Here is a 14,003-nt window from a genome sequence, read left to right on the forward strand (position 1 = left end):
AATACTTATATATATATATATATATATATATATATATATATATATATATATATATATATATATATATATATATATGTATGTATATATATATTGAGTTCTCAAGTAAGAAATATGACGTTTGATATGTATTTATCCATCAATATAATTTGAGATTTCCATTTGGATTGAACACGTAACCATTTTTTTAACTCATAATGTTAACAATCTTATGAGATGTTACGAATAGTCATTTAATATGTTAAGATATTTATATCCGGAATGCTCATTGGATAAACTTTTATGGTGTATATAAGTGAATTTGATTAGTATTCTGAATATAACTTTACACACACACATATATATATGAATAAATATATGTGTATATATCTATATATATAATATGAATAAATATGTTTGTATATATGTTTATACATCGATATATGTAGGTATAAATATACATATATATTTATATGAATGTATAAATATATATGCATGTTTACGTGTATATATATATATATATATATATATATATATATATATATATATATATATATATATATATATATATATATATATACTAGCATTTCAGCCCGGCGTTGCCCGGGTATTTGGAGATGTATGTTGAGCAAAAAAAAAAAAAAAAGTGGTCAATTTTTTAAACTTTGACCCCTATTATGACCCCGTAAATTTATTGTTTTTGGCTTAAATCAAGTTATTAAGTTAGATCCATGTCCAAGGAACCTACATCTAAAATTTCAAGTGTTTAGACCAAAAATTGTCGCAGGCGTTAGGTAGAGTTCTCAAAAGTCAAATCGTTAAACTTTGACCCCTTAATCGCCAAATTTCTGGCTGAAATCCGGCCACATCGATTTTCCCAAATCTCAGTAGCCTGTATATCAAATTTCGAGTATGTAGACTTAAAATTAACAGAGTTATTGCGTATGGAAATATGGAAATGTACACAGACAGACAGACACTTTCACTTTTATAGATATATAGATTTACATACGTAAACATATATATATATATATATATATATATATAAATATTTGTGTGTGTATATATATATATATATATATATATATATATATATGTGCATATACATATGGATGTATATATATACAAATATATATATTCATATGTACATAAATATATGAACGTATATATATTTATGCATATATATATACATCTTTCTGCATACATATGCTTATATACATATACACGGATACATATTTTATACATGTATATATAAGCATATGTATACATAAAAATGTATATATATGCATAAATATATATACGTTCATATACATCCATATGTATATATATATATATATATATATATATATACACACACACAAATACTTATTTATATATATATATATATATATATATATATATATATAGTGAGAGACAGACAGATATACACATATTTATGTATATATACGTACATATATATACACACATATACTTATGTATATATACACATACATATATATATACACGCATACATGCATATACCCACACATACATATACACGTGCGCACACACACACACACATATATATATATATATATATATATATATATATATATATATGCATGCACTAGCAGGGTCACCCGACGTTGCCCGGGATTGAATGATGATCAGCGAATGTTTCACACTCCCATATTTTTTTTGTCATCGAAATTGGTGGAATCGCCCATTTTCCCATCAAATCGATTCATTGCCTGCGCTAATTATGAACCCATTTTGGTACACCTCGACAAGCCTCTCGCAGTGACTAAGTTCACATTATATTATAATCTACATTGCACTGTAGAGAAACCACTGTTGATTTTATGAAATTATGTTTATCTATAATGGCTTGCATTAAAGTTTAAAATACAAAAGTCAAGTATCATGCTTTAATTGTGCTCTAAACAAACATTCATTTCGAACGCGCTTCTGTCATATCAAAGAACCTGCTGTTGATTTTATACTCCTTGTCTTACTGTCTGTGCGGTGATAATGTCTTGAATTTAAGTTTAAAATTAAAAAAGTATCATGGTTTAGTTGTGTTTTAAAAAGAAACATTCATTTCGAACGCACCTCTGTTATATCAAAGAACCTACTGCTGATTTTATATGCAGAGCCTTTCAGCTTGTGCGGTAATAAAACTTCTGAATGCACTTGTGATGTTAGGCTGTACAGTTTGTTAACTTTGGTCAAAATCGCCTGTTCCTTCTTTTATCAGATTATTTCGATTATCGATACTTATCAAAGCCATTCCGATAAAGAACTTATCTTAGAACACTGCCAGGCACATAAAGTACTTTTGCGTTAAATTTAATAAAAATCGGCCCAGCCGTTTTCGAGTCCATAGGGAACAACTCATTCACAAACAGGCAAAGTTCTTTTCAAATAATAGTACAGATACTTATATATACATACATATACGCACACACACACACACACACACACACACACACACACACACACACACACACATGGTGTCCCAGAAATTGCACACCATACGCTCATCTCCATGACGCAGCCACCTTGATCACCAGATCTATCCTCCTTAACTTTTTTTGTTTGAGAACATCCCAAATCCATTGTGTCCCAGAATCGTCCATTTGTTCATCTAATGAACAAGAAAATAAATATTATTTCTGTTTTTATGAAAACCTAGATTATGTGCAACTTCTGAGACACCCTGTATATATATATATATATATATATATATATATATATATATATATATATGTAATGGTCTGATAAGACTTGAGATTGAAACATAGGTGCAATTTTTATTTTTACAATCTTATTTTATCATATAGTTATACAAAATTTTATCAGCCATTAATTTTTTTTATCTGCTAATAAATATATAAATGCTATAAATAATATGTGTGTGTGAAGCCAAATATCAAGTCCCCTAATAATCTTTAATTTCAAATAAAGATTACAGCAATGCACTATATTTTTTTGTGAGGCTGATTTTTAATATCAATTTTTTTTATTTTAATAAGCCTTTTTCACGTGCATTAAATATTCCATTGCTTGAGGCTTCAATTCAAATCACACAAACATTCCTGAAATAAATTAATTACACTTTTTTCTCTTTCCTTTTTTTTTTTTTTTTGTTTGTTTAATAAGATATTTATTACATTAGACACTTGGAGTCTTAGATGCGTTGTATTTAATTATATAGAAAAAAAAAAAGATTTAAAAAGAATAATAATCCTTCTCATTGAAATTTCACTGAAATTTCATCTAATATTCTATTTTCTAGAAATATCACCCTTACAATTACAGTTTTTCCATTAATTTCACTCTTGCAAATACTTGTTTGATTATGATTACTTGTTAAACTGATTTACATTTAAACATATATATATATATATATAAACATATATATATATATATATATATATATATATATATATATATATATATATATATATATATATATATATATATATATTAGTGATGGGACAATTCCAATAGTTTCCCGATTCTGTTCTTTATAAGTCTCTAAATATTTAACAATAAAGTGTTATTTTGTCCTGATTACTGTAAAAAGCACATCTTAAATGTGCTTATATTTTCTCAAACGTAAAAACACACTTGTGTTGGGATGATCTAGAGATTTTAGTCTTACTGGAAGTTTATAATCAATAAATATTTATTATTTTATTCTTACTACAAGCAGTGGAAGATGTTTCTGAAATTAAAATCAAATAAAAAAGATTATTTAACGAATCGGTTTTGGCACCGAAAAATAGGCTCAAATTTTTCCAATTCCGATACCGATTCCGATACCCCAAAAAGTTCCAATTCCCGATTCTGATTCCGATTAATCGTCCCAACACTAATATATATATATATTTATTGTGAATGAATGACAAAAGTCTATACCTCAAACTTCATGATGTTGACCATCTTACAATTTATTTCTTTAAAGTGTAATGTAAATATATTATAAGGTATTTACAGTTTTTCTTCCAATTTTCGGATTTTAATCATGTCAAAACGCACTTATCTCCTTTTGACAGATTGATTGTTGCTATTTCTTTTGATTAGTTAAGGGCAAAATAGATTCACTGATTGATATAATAATTAAGTGATTGATTTTGTGCTACGAAACAGATACTGTCAAAAACTGCAAATGTCAACTGAATTAAAGGAATAAATTGTAAGATGGTCAATATCATGAACTTTGGAATATAGACTTTTGTCATTCATTCATTATATTGCTCTGCAATTACATTGAGCTTCTTAAATAAGGATTGGTATATATTATAAGGAAATAAAGTATATTTTCATAGAAATATATATATTATTTATATTATGAAAACTAATTATTATAAATTTTATCATTGATTAAATAAATTAAAGTCATTATTACTTTATTTATACTAAATATATTAATAACTTATTTATATTAACAAATATATTATTTATATTATGAAAAAAAATATTATAAATTTTAGCAATGATTAATTTATTACTATTTATGCTAAATATATTAATAACTTATTTATATTAACATATATATTATTATTTATATTATGAAAAAAAATATTATAAATTTTAGCAATGATTAATTTATTACTATTTATGCTAAATATATTACTAACTTATTTATATTAACATATATATTATTATTTATATTATGAAAAAAAATATTACAAATTTTAGCAATTATTAATTTATTACTATTTATGCTAAAGATATTAACTTATTTATTAATGATATATATTATACTTATTATTTATATTATGAAAAAAATATTATGAATTTTAGCAATGATTAATGTATTATTATTTACACTAAATACACGTACATATATATATATATATATATATATATATATATATATATATATATATATATATTATGAAAACTAATTGTTATGAATTTTATCATTGTTTTAATAAGTTAAAGCCATTATTATTTACACTAAATGTATTAATAACTATTATTATTATTATTATTATCAATTTTAGCAATGATTTATTTAGTACTATTTATACTAATAACTTATTTATTATTATTAATCTAGGTTATTTTATTATTCATATTATGGAAATAAATTATTGTAAATTTTAGCAATGATAAATAAGTTAAGTCCATTTATATTTATATTAAATATACTAGCAACTTATCTATTATTAATATATATTATTATTATTATTATTAATATATATTATTATTATTATTATTATTATTATTATTATCATTATGATGATGAAAATAACCTATTTAATCATTGCTAAAATCTATTATAATTTCTTTTATAATATAAATAATAATATATATGTTAATAATAATAAGTTATTAATACTTAGTATAAATATTAATAGACTTAACTTATTTAATAACTATTTATACTATGAAAAAATATTATTATCTATTTTAGCAATGATAAATAAGTTAAGTCCAGTTATATCTATATTAAATATACTAGCAACTTATTTATTATTAATATATATTATTATTATTATTAATATATATATATATATATATATATATATATTATTATTATTATTATTTATATTATAAAAATAATCTATTTAATCATTGCTAAAATCTATTATAATTTTTTTATAATATAAATAATAATATATATGTTAATAATAATAAGTTATTAATACTTAGTATAAATATTAACGGACTTAACTTATTTAATCATTGCTTAAATGTATTATAATTTAAGTCCATTAATATGTATACTAAATATACTAATAACTTATTTTTTATTAACATATATATTAATGTTTATATTATGAAAACAAATTATGATAAATTTTAGCAATGGTTAAATAAATCCATTAATATTTATACTAATGAAAATTATTATAATTGAATCAGTTTTACAAATTGCAGTCATGGTCGCTTCTATCAAGTCTCTTCACTTTGTAAAAATTGAATAAATTAAGTTTTAAAATAAACCAAGATACAAGGTATTTTCTTTCACTTATACTTTCTTCCAACTTTTGTTGAGTCCTCTTCCTTTAGAAAATATCTCCCCATACTTTCTAGAAATCAAAAGCTGAAAAATCCTGAAATTAAATCATTGACATAATTACAATTATGCAAATAAAATAAAAAAAAAAAAAATATATATATATATATATATATATATATATATATATATATGCACATATACTGAAATTTAAAAAAAAACATGATAATTTAAACAAATTTAATATTATTAAAAACAATCAAAACACAAACAAAAATTGTAAACTTTTTAAAAGTATCAAAAATGTTCAACAACAGTGAACAACTGTTTTCTTTTATTTCCCCCACAAGTTTAATATATTTTTTTTATCTTTGATTCAAGGCTATAAAAATATATACATAAATATCTATGTACAGAAATAAACGAACTTAATTAAGTTTATTACTTTTTCTATATCTGTATTATTTGTGATATTGAATTATAGTTATCCAAATTTAACCTTTTAATATAGAAAGAAAAAAAAAGAATTCCTATTTTTATAGAGTGAAGAAAAAAAATTATTGGAGTTAATAGATGCAAACCAGTTAATATGATAAAGTGTTATTTGTATGCAAACATAAGAGCAATAGACACTTTTTAGTTGTTTTGGAAAGAGTTTTAAATTTACTCAAAACAAGTTTTGTTTTGCCAGGTTCAATACATGAACAGTTGATCAAGCCTCGGATAAGAGAGAGTTTTTGAACGTCTCAATTTCAGCCATCTCATTACGGCCATGAGTCACCATTAAGATCACGACGGAAGATACGTTATCTACACAGATTATCACATGCTAATCTAATAACCGCTAAAGATGTTTATTATACTCAGGAGACAGCAAGCGGGGAGCCAAGGTAATAAGTGATTAAGGATTATACCTATTGCTTTAACTATATTGATATCATATCGGTTGCTGGCAAGGGGGGAAATTTAATATAAAAAGAAAGGAGAAAAAAATAAATCTCAATCGAAACTAACCTTTATTGTTAAATTCCCTGGAGTCCCTGGTGAGATGTGTTCTGTGGTAGAGTCCCGCTGTGACTACTGCTGTAGTATGACAACATAATTAGGTGTCTGTAAGTGTGCGTGCATGTGTGAAAGTGTTTATCGTATGCATGCGTGTCTCTCACTGTGTTTGTGTGTACGTGTGCGTGCGGGGGTTGGGGGAAAGGGGTATGTGGGTGCATGTGTTTGTGTGTGCGAGTGCACATGGGTGCGTATGATAGTGTATTTTGCCTCGGCTTGTGTCTGTCGGTGTATAATTAAGAGTGATGCCTGATGTCCTACCAAGTGTGGCGTGTGCGTAATGGCTGCTCAAGCCAATCACTAGCTGATGTTCTTCTCGTTGAATGGACACAGGCATCAGAAATAGACAATCTTCGGTACAGACTTTCTTCGTTTTCTTCTTCTTTTTTTCTTTTTTCTTTTTTTGTTTTATTTCTCCTATTTGCTGTTTCAAACACACCTACATATATCGTTTTCTCCCGCTTATTTACAAATATCTTCGCATTGATCGGTGTAGTTATCTTTTTATCTTTTTCGGCAATTTGTACCTAACTGCCAAAGATGTTTATATATCACTGTGCAATTTTTTCGCACGTCTCATAGATTTGTTATGAATAAATATACAAAATAAAAAATAAACACACACACACACACAAATGAAGGGTATTTATATTTGATATGTGTACACTTGTATAAGCATATTAACATCTTTTTTAGATTTATGTACATAATTTCAATACCGTGTGTGTATGTTTATACGTATATATTAATGTATCTATGCATGTGTGTTCTTGATATAAACACGTGTACACATAGATATATGCACATAAACAAGTATACATAAACACGTATATATATATATATATATATATATATATATATATATATATAGTCATGCATTCATGCGTAAATACATATACACATAACATGTATTTATATACACATATACTCAGGTATTTATATATACACATAAACACACAGGCATATAAATTATTTCTATATACACACTTATACGTACATGTATATATATATATATATACACAAATATAAACACATTTATTCATATACAGGCACATACGCATAAATGTATATACACATAAGAACATGTATTTACATACTCATATACTTATTCATATATATATATATATATATATATATATATATATACACACACACTCGCGCACATAAAGTATTTATCTATACACATGGACACACTAATACATATTTATACATACATGTGTGTGTATATATATATATATATATATATATATATATATATATATGTGTGTGTGTGTATATATATCGATAATCAAATAAATATATACATACACAACTTATGTATATATAAATATGATTGTACACACTCATATATACGTTTGTATTCATTTATAACAACGCATTTTCTTTTAATATTTTCATATTTTCTTTCATAATTAGAATCGGATTTGGAAAGGTTCAAGACTTGATATTCCGCCATGAACATTTTCACTCATGACTGCACAAGTTTCAAGATAACTTTTGAAATATATATATGCATCATAATCCCACATATATATATATATATATATATATATATATATATATATATATATATATATTTCTTTATTACTTTTCTTGGCAACGAAGTAGAGTGGGATGGTGGGATGGAGCAGAAAAAAATCAATATATACTTGTGAATGTATAGATTATTCCAAGCACAACTTCAGGAATTTAAAACATCCAAGACAATGGTTTTAATCCCATTAAAATCAATATATATATATATATATATATATATATATATATATATATATATATATATATATATATATATAGAGAGAGAGAGAGAGAGAGGCTATTATTATTATTATTATTATTACGTTTCCAATCTTAATGTTTTTAAGCCAGTTTTTCTCATCTCTATTTTATATTCTGTAAAATTCTGGCCCTTCTACTCTTCTGATGAGAAGCATTTAGCTTCGAAATGCCAAAGCATAGAGAGGTTTCCTCTCTTACTCTTTCCTTATTAAGCTAATGATATAATAAAATTATATCACTTATATATTAATCATTTTTCATTCATTCATATATATATATATATATATATATATATATATATATAATGTTTATTACACAAACATTATTAGTTACATATGTGCATACATGTTTCAGTGGAATCTCAATTCAAAGAGACCCACCTCATCAGACCGAAAACTCAAAATATTGCTTCTTTTTTTTCAGTTTGATGAGGTGGGTCTCTCTAAATTGACATTCCACTGAAACATGTATGCACATATGTAACTAATAATGTTTGTATAATAAACATACTATATACCTGCTCTGTCCTCCATTTAGCACTCTTTAATGAACGCATGAGTTTTAGTGGATCTCCATTTTGGAACCTAAACTATACAACCATTATATATTTCAATCCTGGGTTGAGATAGTTGCTTGTCTAGCCACGCTGATGAGCTGTGATACAGCAAAACAGTAATTTATGTAGTGGACTATAATGCTCCCTACCTTGGGTTGAGCATATTGGTAAGTGATATACAAACTGCCATTCGTGTATTAAGCGATGCTCTTTTTGTAAACAAATTGAGCTTAGGTACTTGGACAATGTCAAAACATTGTTAATTCGCTGCCCGCTCAGCAGCAGCCAAATAGCGCAACGGTTAGAAGCTCCAACTGTCGTTTGGGCGGTCGAGTTTCAATCCTAGCTGGAGGTAGTTGCTTGTCTAGCTGCACTGATGAGCTGTGATACAGCGAAACAGTACTGGCTGACTATATATATATATATATATATATATATATATATATATATATATATATATATATATATATATATATATATATATTAGATTGTCCTTAAAGTTCGTAAACACTTGCGAAAAATTGAATTTTTATGCAAGTTTTAATTGTTGTTTTTTGCGTTTATATTGTCATAGTGATTTTCGTATTTTTATTCCGGATGGCAATTGATAAAATTGAGCTGCGAGTTTTGATTTGTTACTGCTGGAAGTGAAGTCTTTTAATCAGCCAAGTCGTGGAAGAGATTTGTGCTGCCGTAAGTGAATGGAACAATTTCCATATGCGGCAATCTCAGTTCCAAACTTTACTGTATGCAACTGGAGCAGGTCTACAAAAGGTTGAAGCAAAAGTACCCAGCTCTGATTAACTGAAAGTGCGCTTTGATGCAGCAGGACAATGCCAAGCCACACACTGCCAGATTGATCAAAGTCAAGTTTAAAGAGCTGGACGGCGTTGAGGTATTGTCATGTCCAGTCTACAGTCCAGACTTGCTTTATCCGATTACTACCTATTTTGCTCAAGTTCTTGATGAACCGTCCCCTTAAGTAATCCAATTTACAAAATTCCGACTACTTATGTTTACTATGCTATAATCACATTGACTAATGTATACCCGTTAACCCTCATCCTTGAGTGGCCTCCAGGCCTTGATAAGTGGTGATTCCTGTGTTAAGAAAAAATAATAAAAAAACACTTACTGATTCGACTCGTTTGATGAAGTCGAGGAAGCGTGCCAAGAATTCTTTGATTCGAAGTCAGCTGAATGGTACTTTGACCAGATCTGAAAGCTTGCAGATCGATGGCAGAAAGTCTTGGAGAATGGTGGTCTTTATTTTGAGGATTATTTTTTGTTTTTTGTTATTATTTGGCAAGTAAATTTACAATTTTTTGTGTTTACGAACTTTTGCGATAACCTAATATCTCTATCTAGCTATTGTTATCTAAAAGTCACTTTGTATGTGTGTCTGTGTGTCTGTGTGACTTCCTTCCTCATAGGTTCCGAAACGGTTGGGCCTATCTTTTACAAATTTCACGCAACAGTAATTTATGTCTGGCAGTGTTCTTAGATATGTTTTGTACAGAAATTCATCTGATAAGTATTGAAAATTGAAAAACTCCAATCTTAAAAATGGTCTTTCTCTTTATAGGTAAAAAAAAAAAAAAAAAAAATTTACAGGGGAATATTTTATGTTACACCGGCCAAGGGAAATAATAAAATTTCAGCAAATCATTTCTTCTTAAAAAAAACAAACTAAAATTATTGTCACCTGGAGATATAGCTTAGTGGCAGAGCATTCGACTACAGATCAAGTGATCCCCTGTTCAAGCCCGAGTGTATCTCGCCATTCAATTTTAATTTTTTTCTCATTCATGAGTTCAATTTACGATAAAAGAAGCGGTACCATTTAAAATCGCTGCAAATCATTTCTTCGTTTGCATATTTTGAAACTAAGCATTAATCAGAAGTGACTTTTGCAGGCATTCATCGTCAAGATCAAATATCAGCTGACGTGATATTGTAAACAAACACAGACGAAATTTGATAAATGACATTGAAATTATTATTATTTAAAAAGAACATTTTTGGGGAATTAGTCCACCAGGCAAATTATTCCTCGAAATATATAATAAACAATAGAGGATTGATTCTATAATAATACATACGCAATCTGCATAAATTAAAATATCATCTTTAAGCGTATTGTATGACCGGGCAACGCCGAGTGGCCAGCTAGTAATCTTATCAAATATTCAATACTGTGTACAACTTTTGAAAATCTTGATTGTCAATAATCATTCCAAGAATGGATAGTTGTTCCTTTTTATTCCAAGACTTAAGTTGAACTCGTTCTTTTGTCAATGCAATAATCATAGATTCTACCTCTCTTTCTCTTCCGTCCCCATTTTTTTTAATAATTTTTAATTTCTTTTTTTTTTTTTTTTTTTTTTTGTATTTCTACGGGCTACTCTGTCTGTAAGTCCATTGGTCAGTCACACTTAAGTTTAAAATAGAACTTTTTAAAGTCTGTCAAAAAAGCTTTTCTAGATACATGTACACATTCCCATGAGATGCCATGTTTGCCCTTCTGTCACGTTCAAACCGGAAATAACATTAACAATTAGTAATGCACAGATTAGTTGAATGCTTCAAGTTTGGAGGCGATCTCAGATTATCAGCCATGATTAATATGTACATAGCAATTTCAGTTTCAAGTTTGAAATAGATCTTTCATTGGTCTTTCATGTATAAATGAAAATATCATTTTAGTCAGTTTGTCATAGATAAGTTTGAAACAGAATTTTCATTGATCTGTCAAATAACAATTGGCAACAGAATTTTCATTGGTCAGTCATGCATAAATTTGGAGCAGAATTTTCATTGGTCTGTCATGCATAAATTTGAAACAGAATTTTCATTAGTTTGTCATGCATATATTGTAAACAGAATTTTCATTGGTCTGTCATGCATAAATTTGAAAAAGAATTTCCATTGGTCTGTCGCAAATAAATTTGAAACAGAATTTTCATTGGTCTGTCACACATGAATTGCAAACCGTATTTTACTTGTTCTGTCATGCATAAATTTGAAACAGAATTTTCATTGGTCTGTCACCCAAAATATGAAACAGAATTTTTATTGGTCTGTCAGGCATAAATTGTGGACAGCATTTTTATTGGTCTCTCACGCAAAATTTGAAACAGAATTTCATTGGTCTGTCACATATAAATTTGAAACAGAATTTGCCATGGTCTGTCACATATAAATTTTGAACAGAATTTTCAATGGTCCCACATAAATTTTAAACAGAATTTTCATTGGTCTGTCATATGTAAATTTGAAAGATTTTTCAATGGCCTGTTATATGTAAATTTGAAACAGAATTTTCATTGGTCTGTCATACATATATTGTAAACAGAATTTTCATTGGTCCGTCATGCATAAATTTGAAAAAGAATTTCCATTGGTCTGTTGCAAATAAATTTGAAACAGAATTTTCATTGGTCTGTCACACATGAATTGTAAACCGCATTTTACTTGTTCTCTCATGCATAAATTTAAAACATAATTTTCATTGGTCTGTCACGCAAAATTTGAAACAAAATTTTCATTGGTCTGTCACATAAATTTGAAACAGAATTTGCCATGGTCTGTCACATAAATTTTGAACAGAATTTTCAATGGTCTCACATAAATTTTAAACAGAATTTTTATTGGTCTGTCATGCAGAAATTTTAAACTGAATTTTCATTGGTTTGTTATACATAAGTTTGAAACGGAATTTTCACTGGTCTGTCATATATAAATTTGAAGAAAAATTTTCCTTGGTCTGTCACACATACATTTGAAACAGAATTTTCATTGGTGAGTCATGGATGAGTTTGAGATAGAATTTTTATTGGTCTGTCATGTAATTCCTACATGAATATAAAGATTTTTGTAAGAGGCTCTGTACTGTTCGCTGACCTTTCACAACTTAAGTTTGAAATAGAATTTTATTTGGTCTGTTATGCTCAAGGTTCAAATAACATTTTCTTCAGTGTGGCATGCTTAAGTTTGAAATAACATTTTCTTTGATCGCTTATGCTGAAGTTTGAAAATAGCATTTTCATTTGTCTGACATGTTTAAGTTAGAAATAGCATTTTTGTTGGTCTGTCATAACCAAGTTTGAAACAGCTTTTATTTCAGTCTATCATACTTAAATTGTACATAGCGATTTTGTTAGTCAGACATGCTGAAGTTTGAAATAGAATTTTCTTTGGTCTGTCACCATCAAGTTTTAAATAACATTTTCCTTTGTCTGTCATAATTAAGTTTGAAATCGCATTTTTTTTTTTTTTTTGCCCATCATGTTTAAGTTTGAAATAGCATTGTCTTGGTTCGTCACAATCAAAATTAAAATAGAATTTTCTTTGGGTTGACATGTTCAGGTGTTAAATAGCATTTTCTTCAGTCTGTCATGCTTAAGTTTGAAATAGTATTTTCTTCAGTTTGTACATGCTTAAGTTCAGAATTCCATTTTCAAATACATCTATGCCTATCGATAAGAAATTCCGTCCTTCTGTTTTTTTTTTTGTTTTTTTTTGTTTTTTTTTCGATCTGTCATGCTCAACTTTGGAATATCATTTTTACTGATAAATTCACATAATGAATGGGTATATCTTAGAGGCATCAGCGTTTGTTATCGTGTATTATCACCTCATTATTAAGTAATTGTCGATATTGAAATCATTCCTAACATA

The 14,003-nt window shown here is 27.3% G+C and overlaps 1 protein-coding gene across 6 annotated transcripts in view; it reads right to left on the reverse strand.

The window, feature by feature from the left end:
• The window catches only part of LOC145242983 (protocadherin-17-like), a 155,606-nt gene that overhangs the window by 135,397 nt on the left and 6,206 nt on the right, over positions 1-14,003 (reverse strand). Inside the window, exon 1 of one of the 6 annotated variants that reach the window (XM_080106102.1) lies at positions 6,944-7,879. The exons of 4 other annotated variants lie outside the window; for them this stretch is intronic. The gene's annotated coding sequence lies outside the window, so the exon portion shown is untranslated. Of the gene's footprint in view, positions 1-6,943; positions 7,880-14,003 lie in introns of those variants that run through there. One more of the 6 variants, XM_080106099.1, reaches the window with a different exon arrangement.

This window comes from Euprymna scolopes, chromosome 21 (genome assembly GCF_053919585.1).
Source record: "Euprymna scolopes isolate OS-2025 chromosome 21, ASM5391958v1, whole genome shotgun sequence".
Lineage (NCBI taxonomy): Eukaryota > Metazoa > Mollusca > Cephalopoda > Sepiida > Sepiolidae > Euprymna > Euprymna scolopes.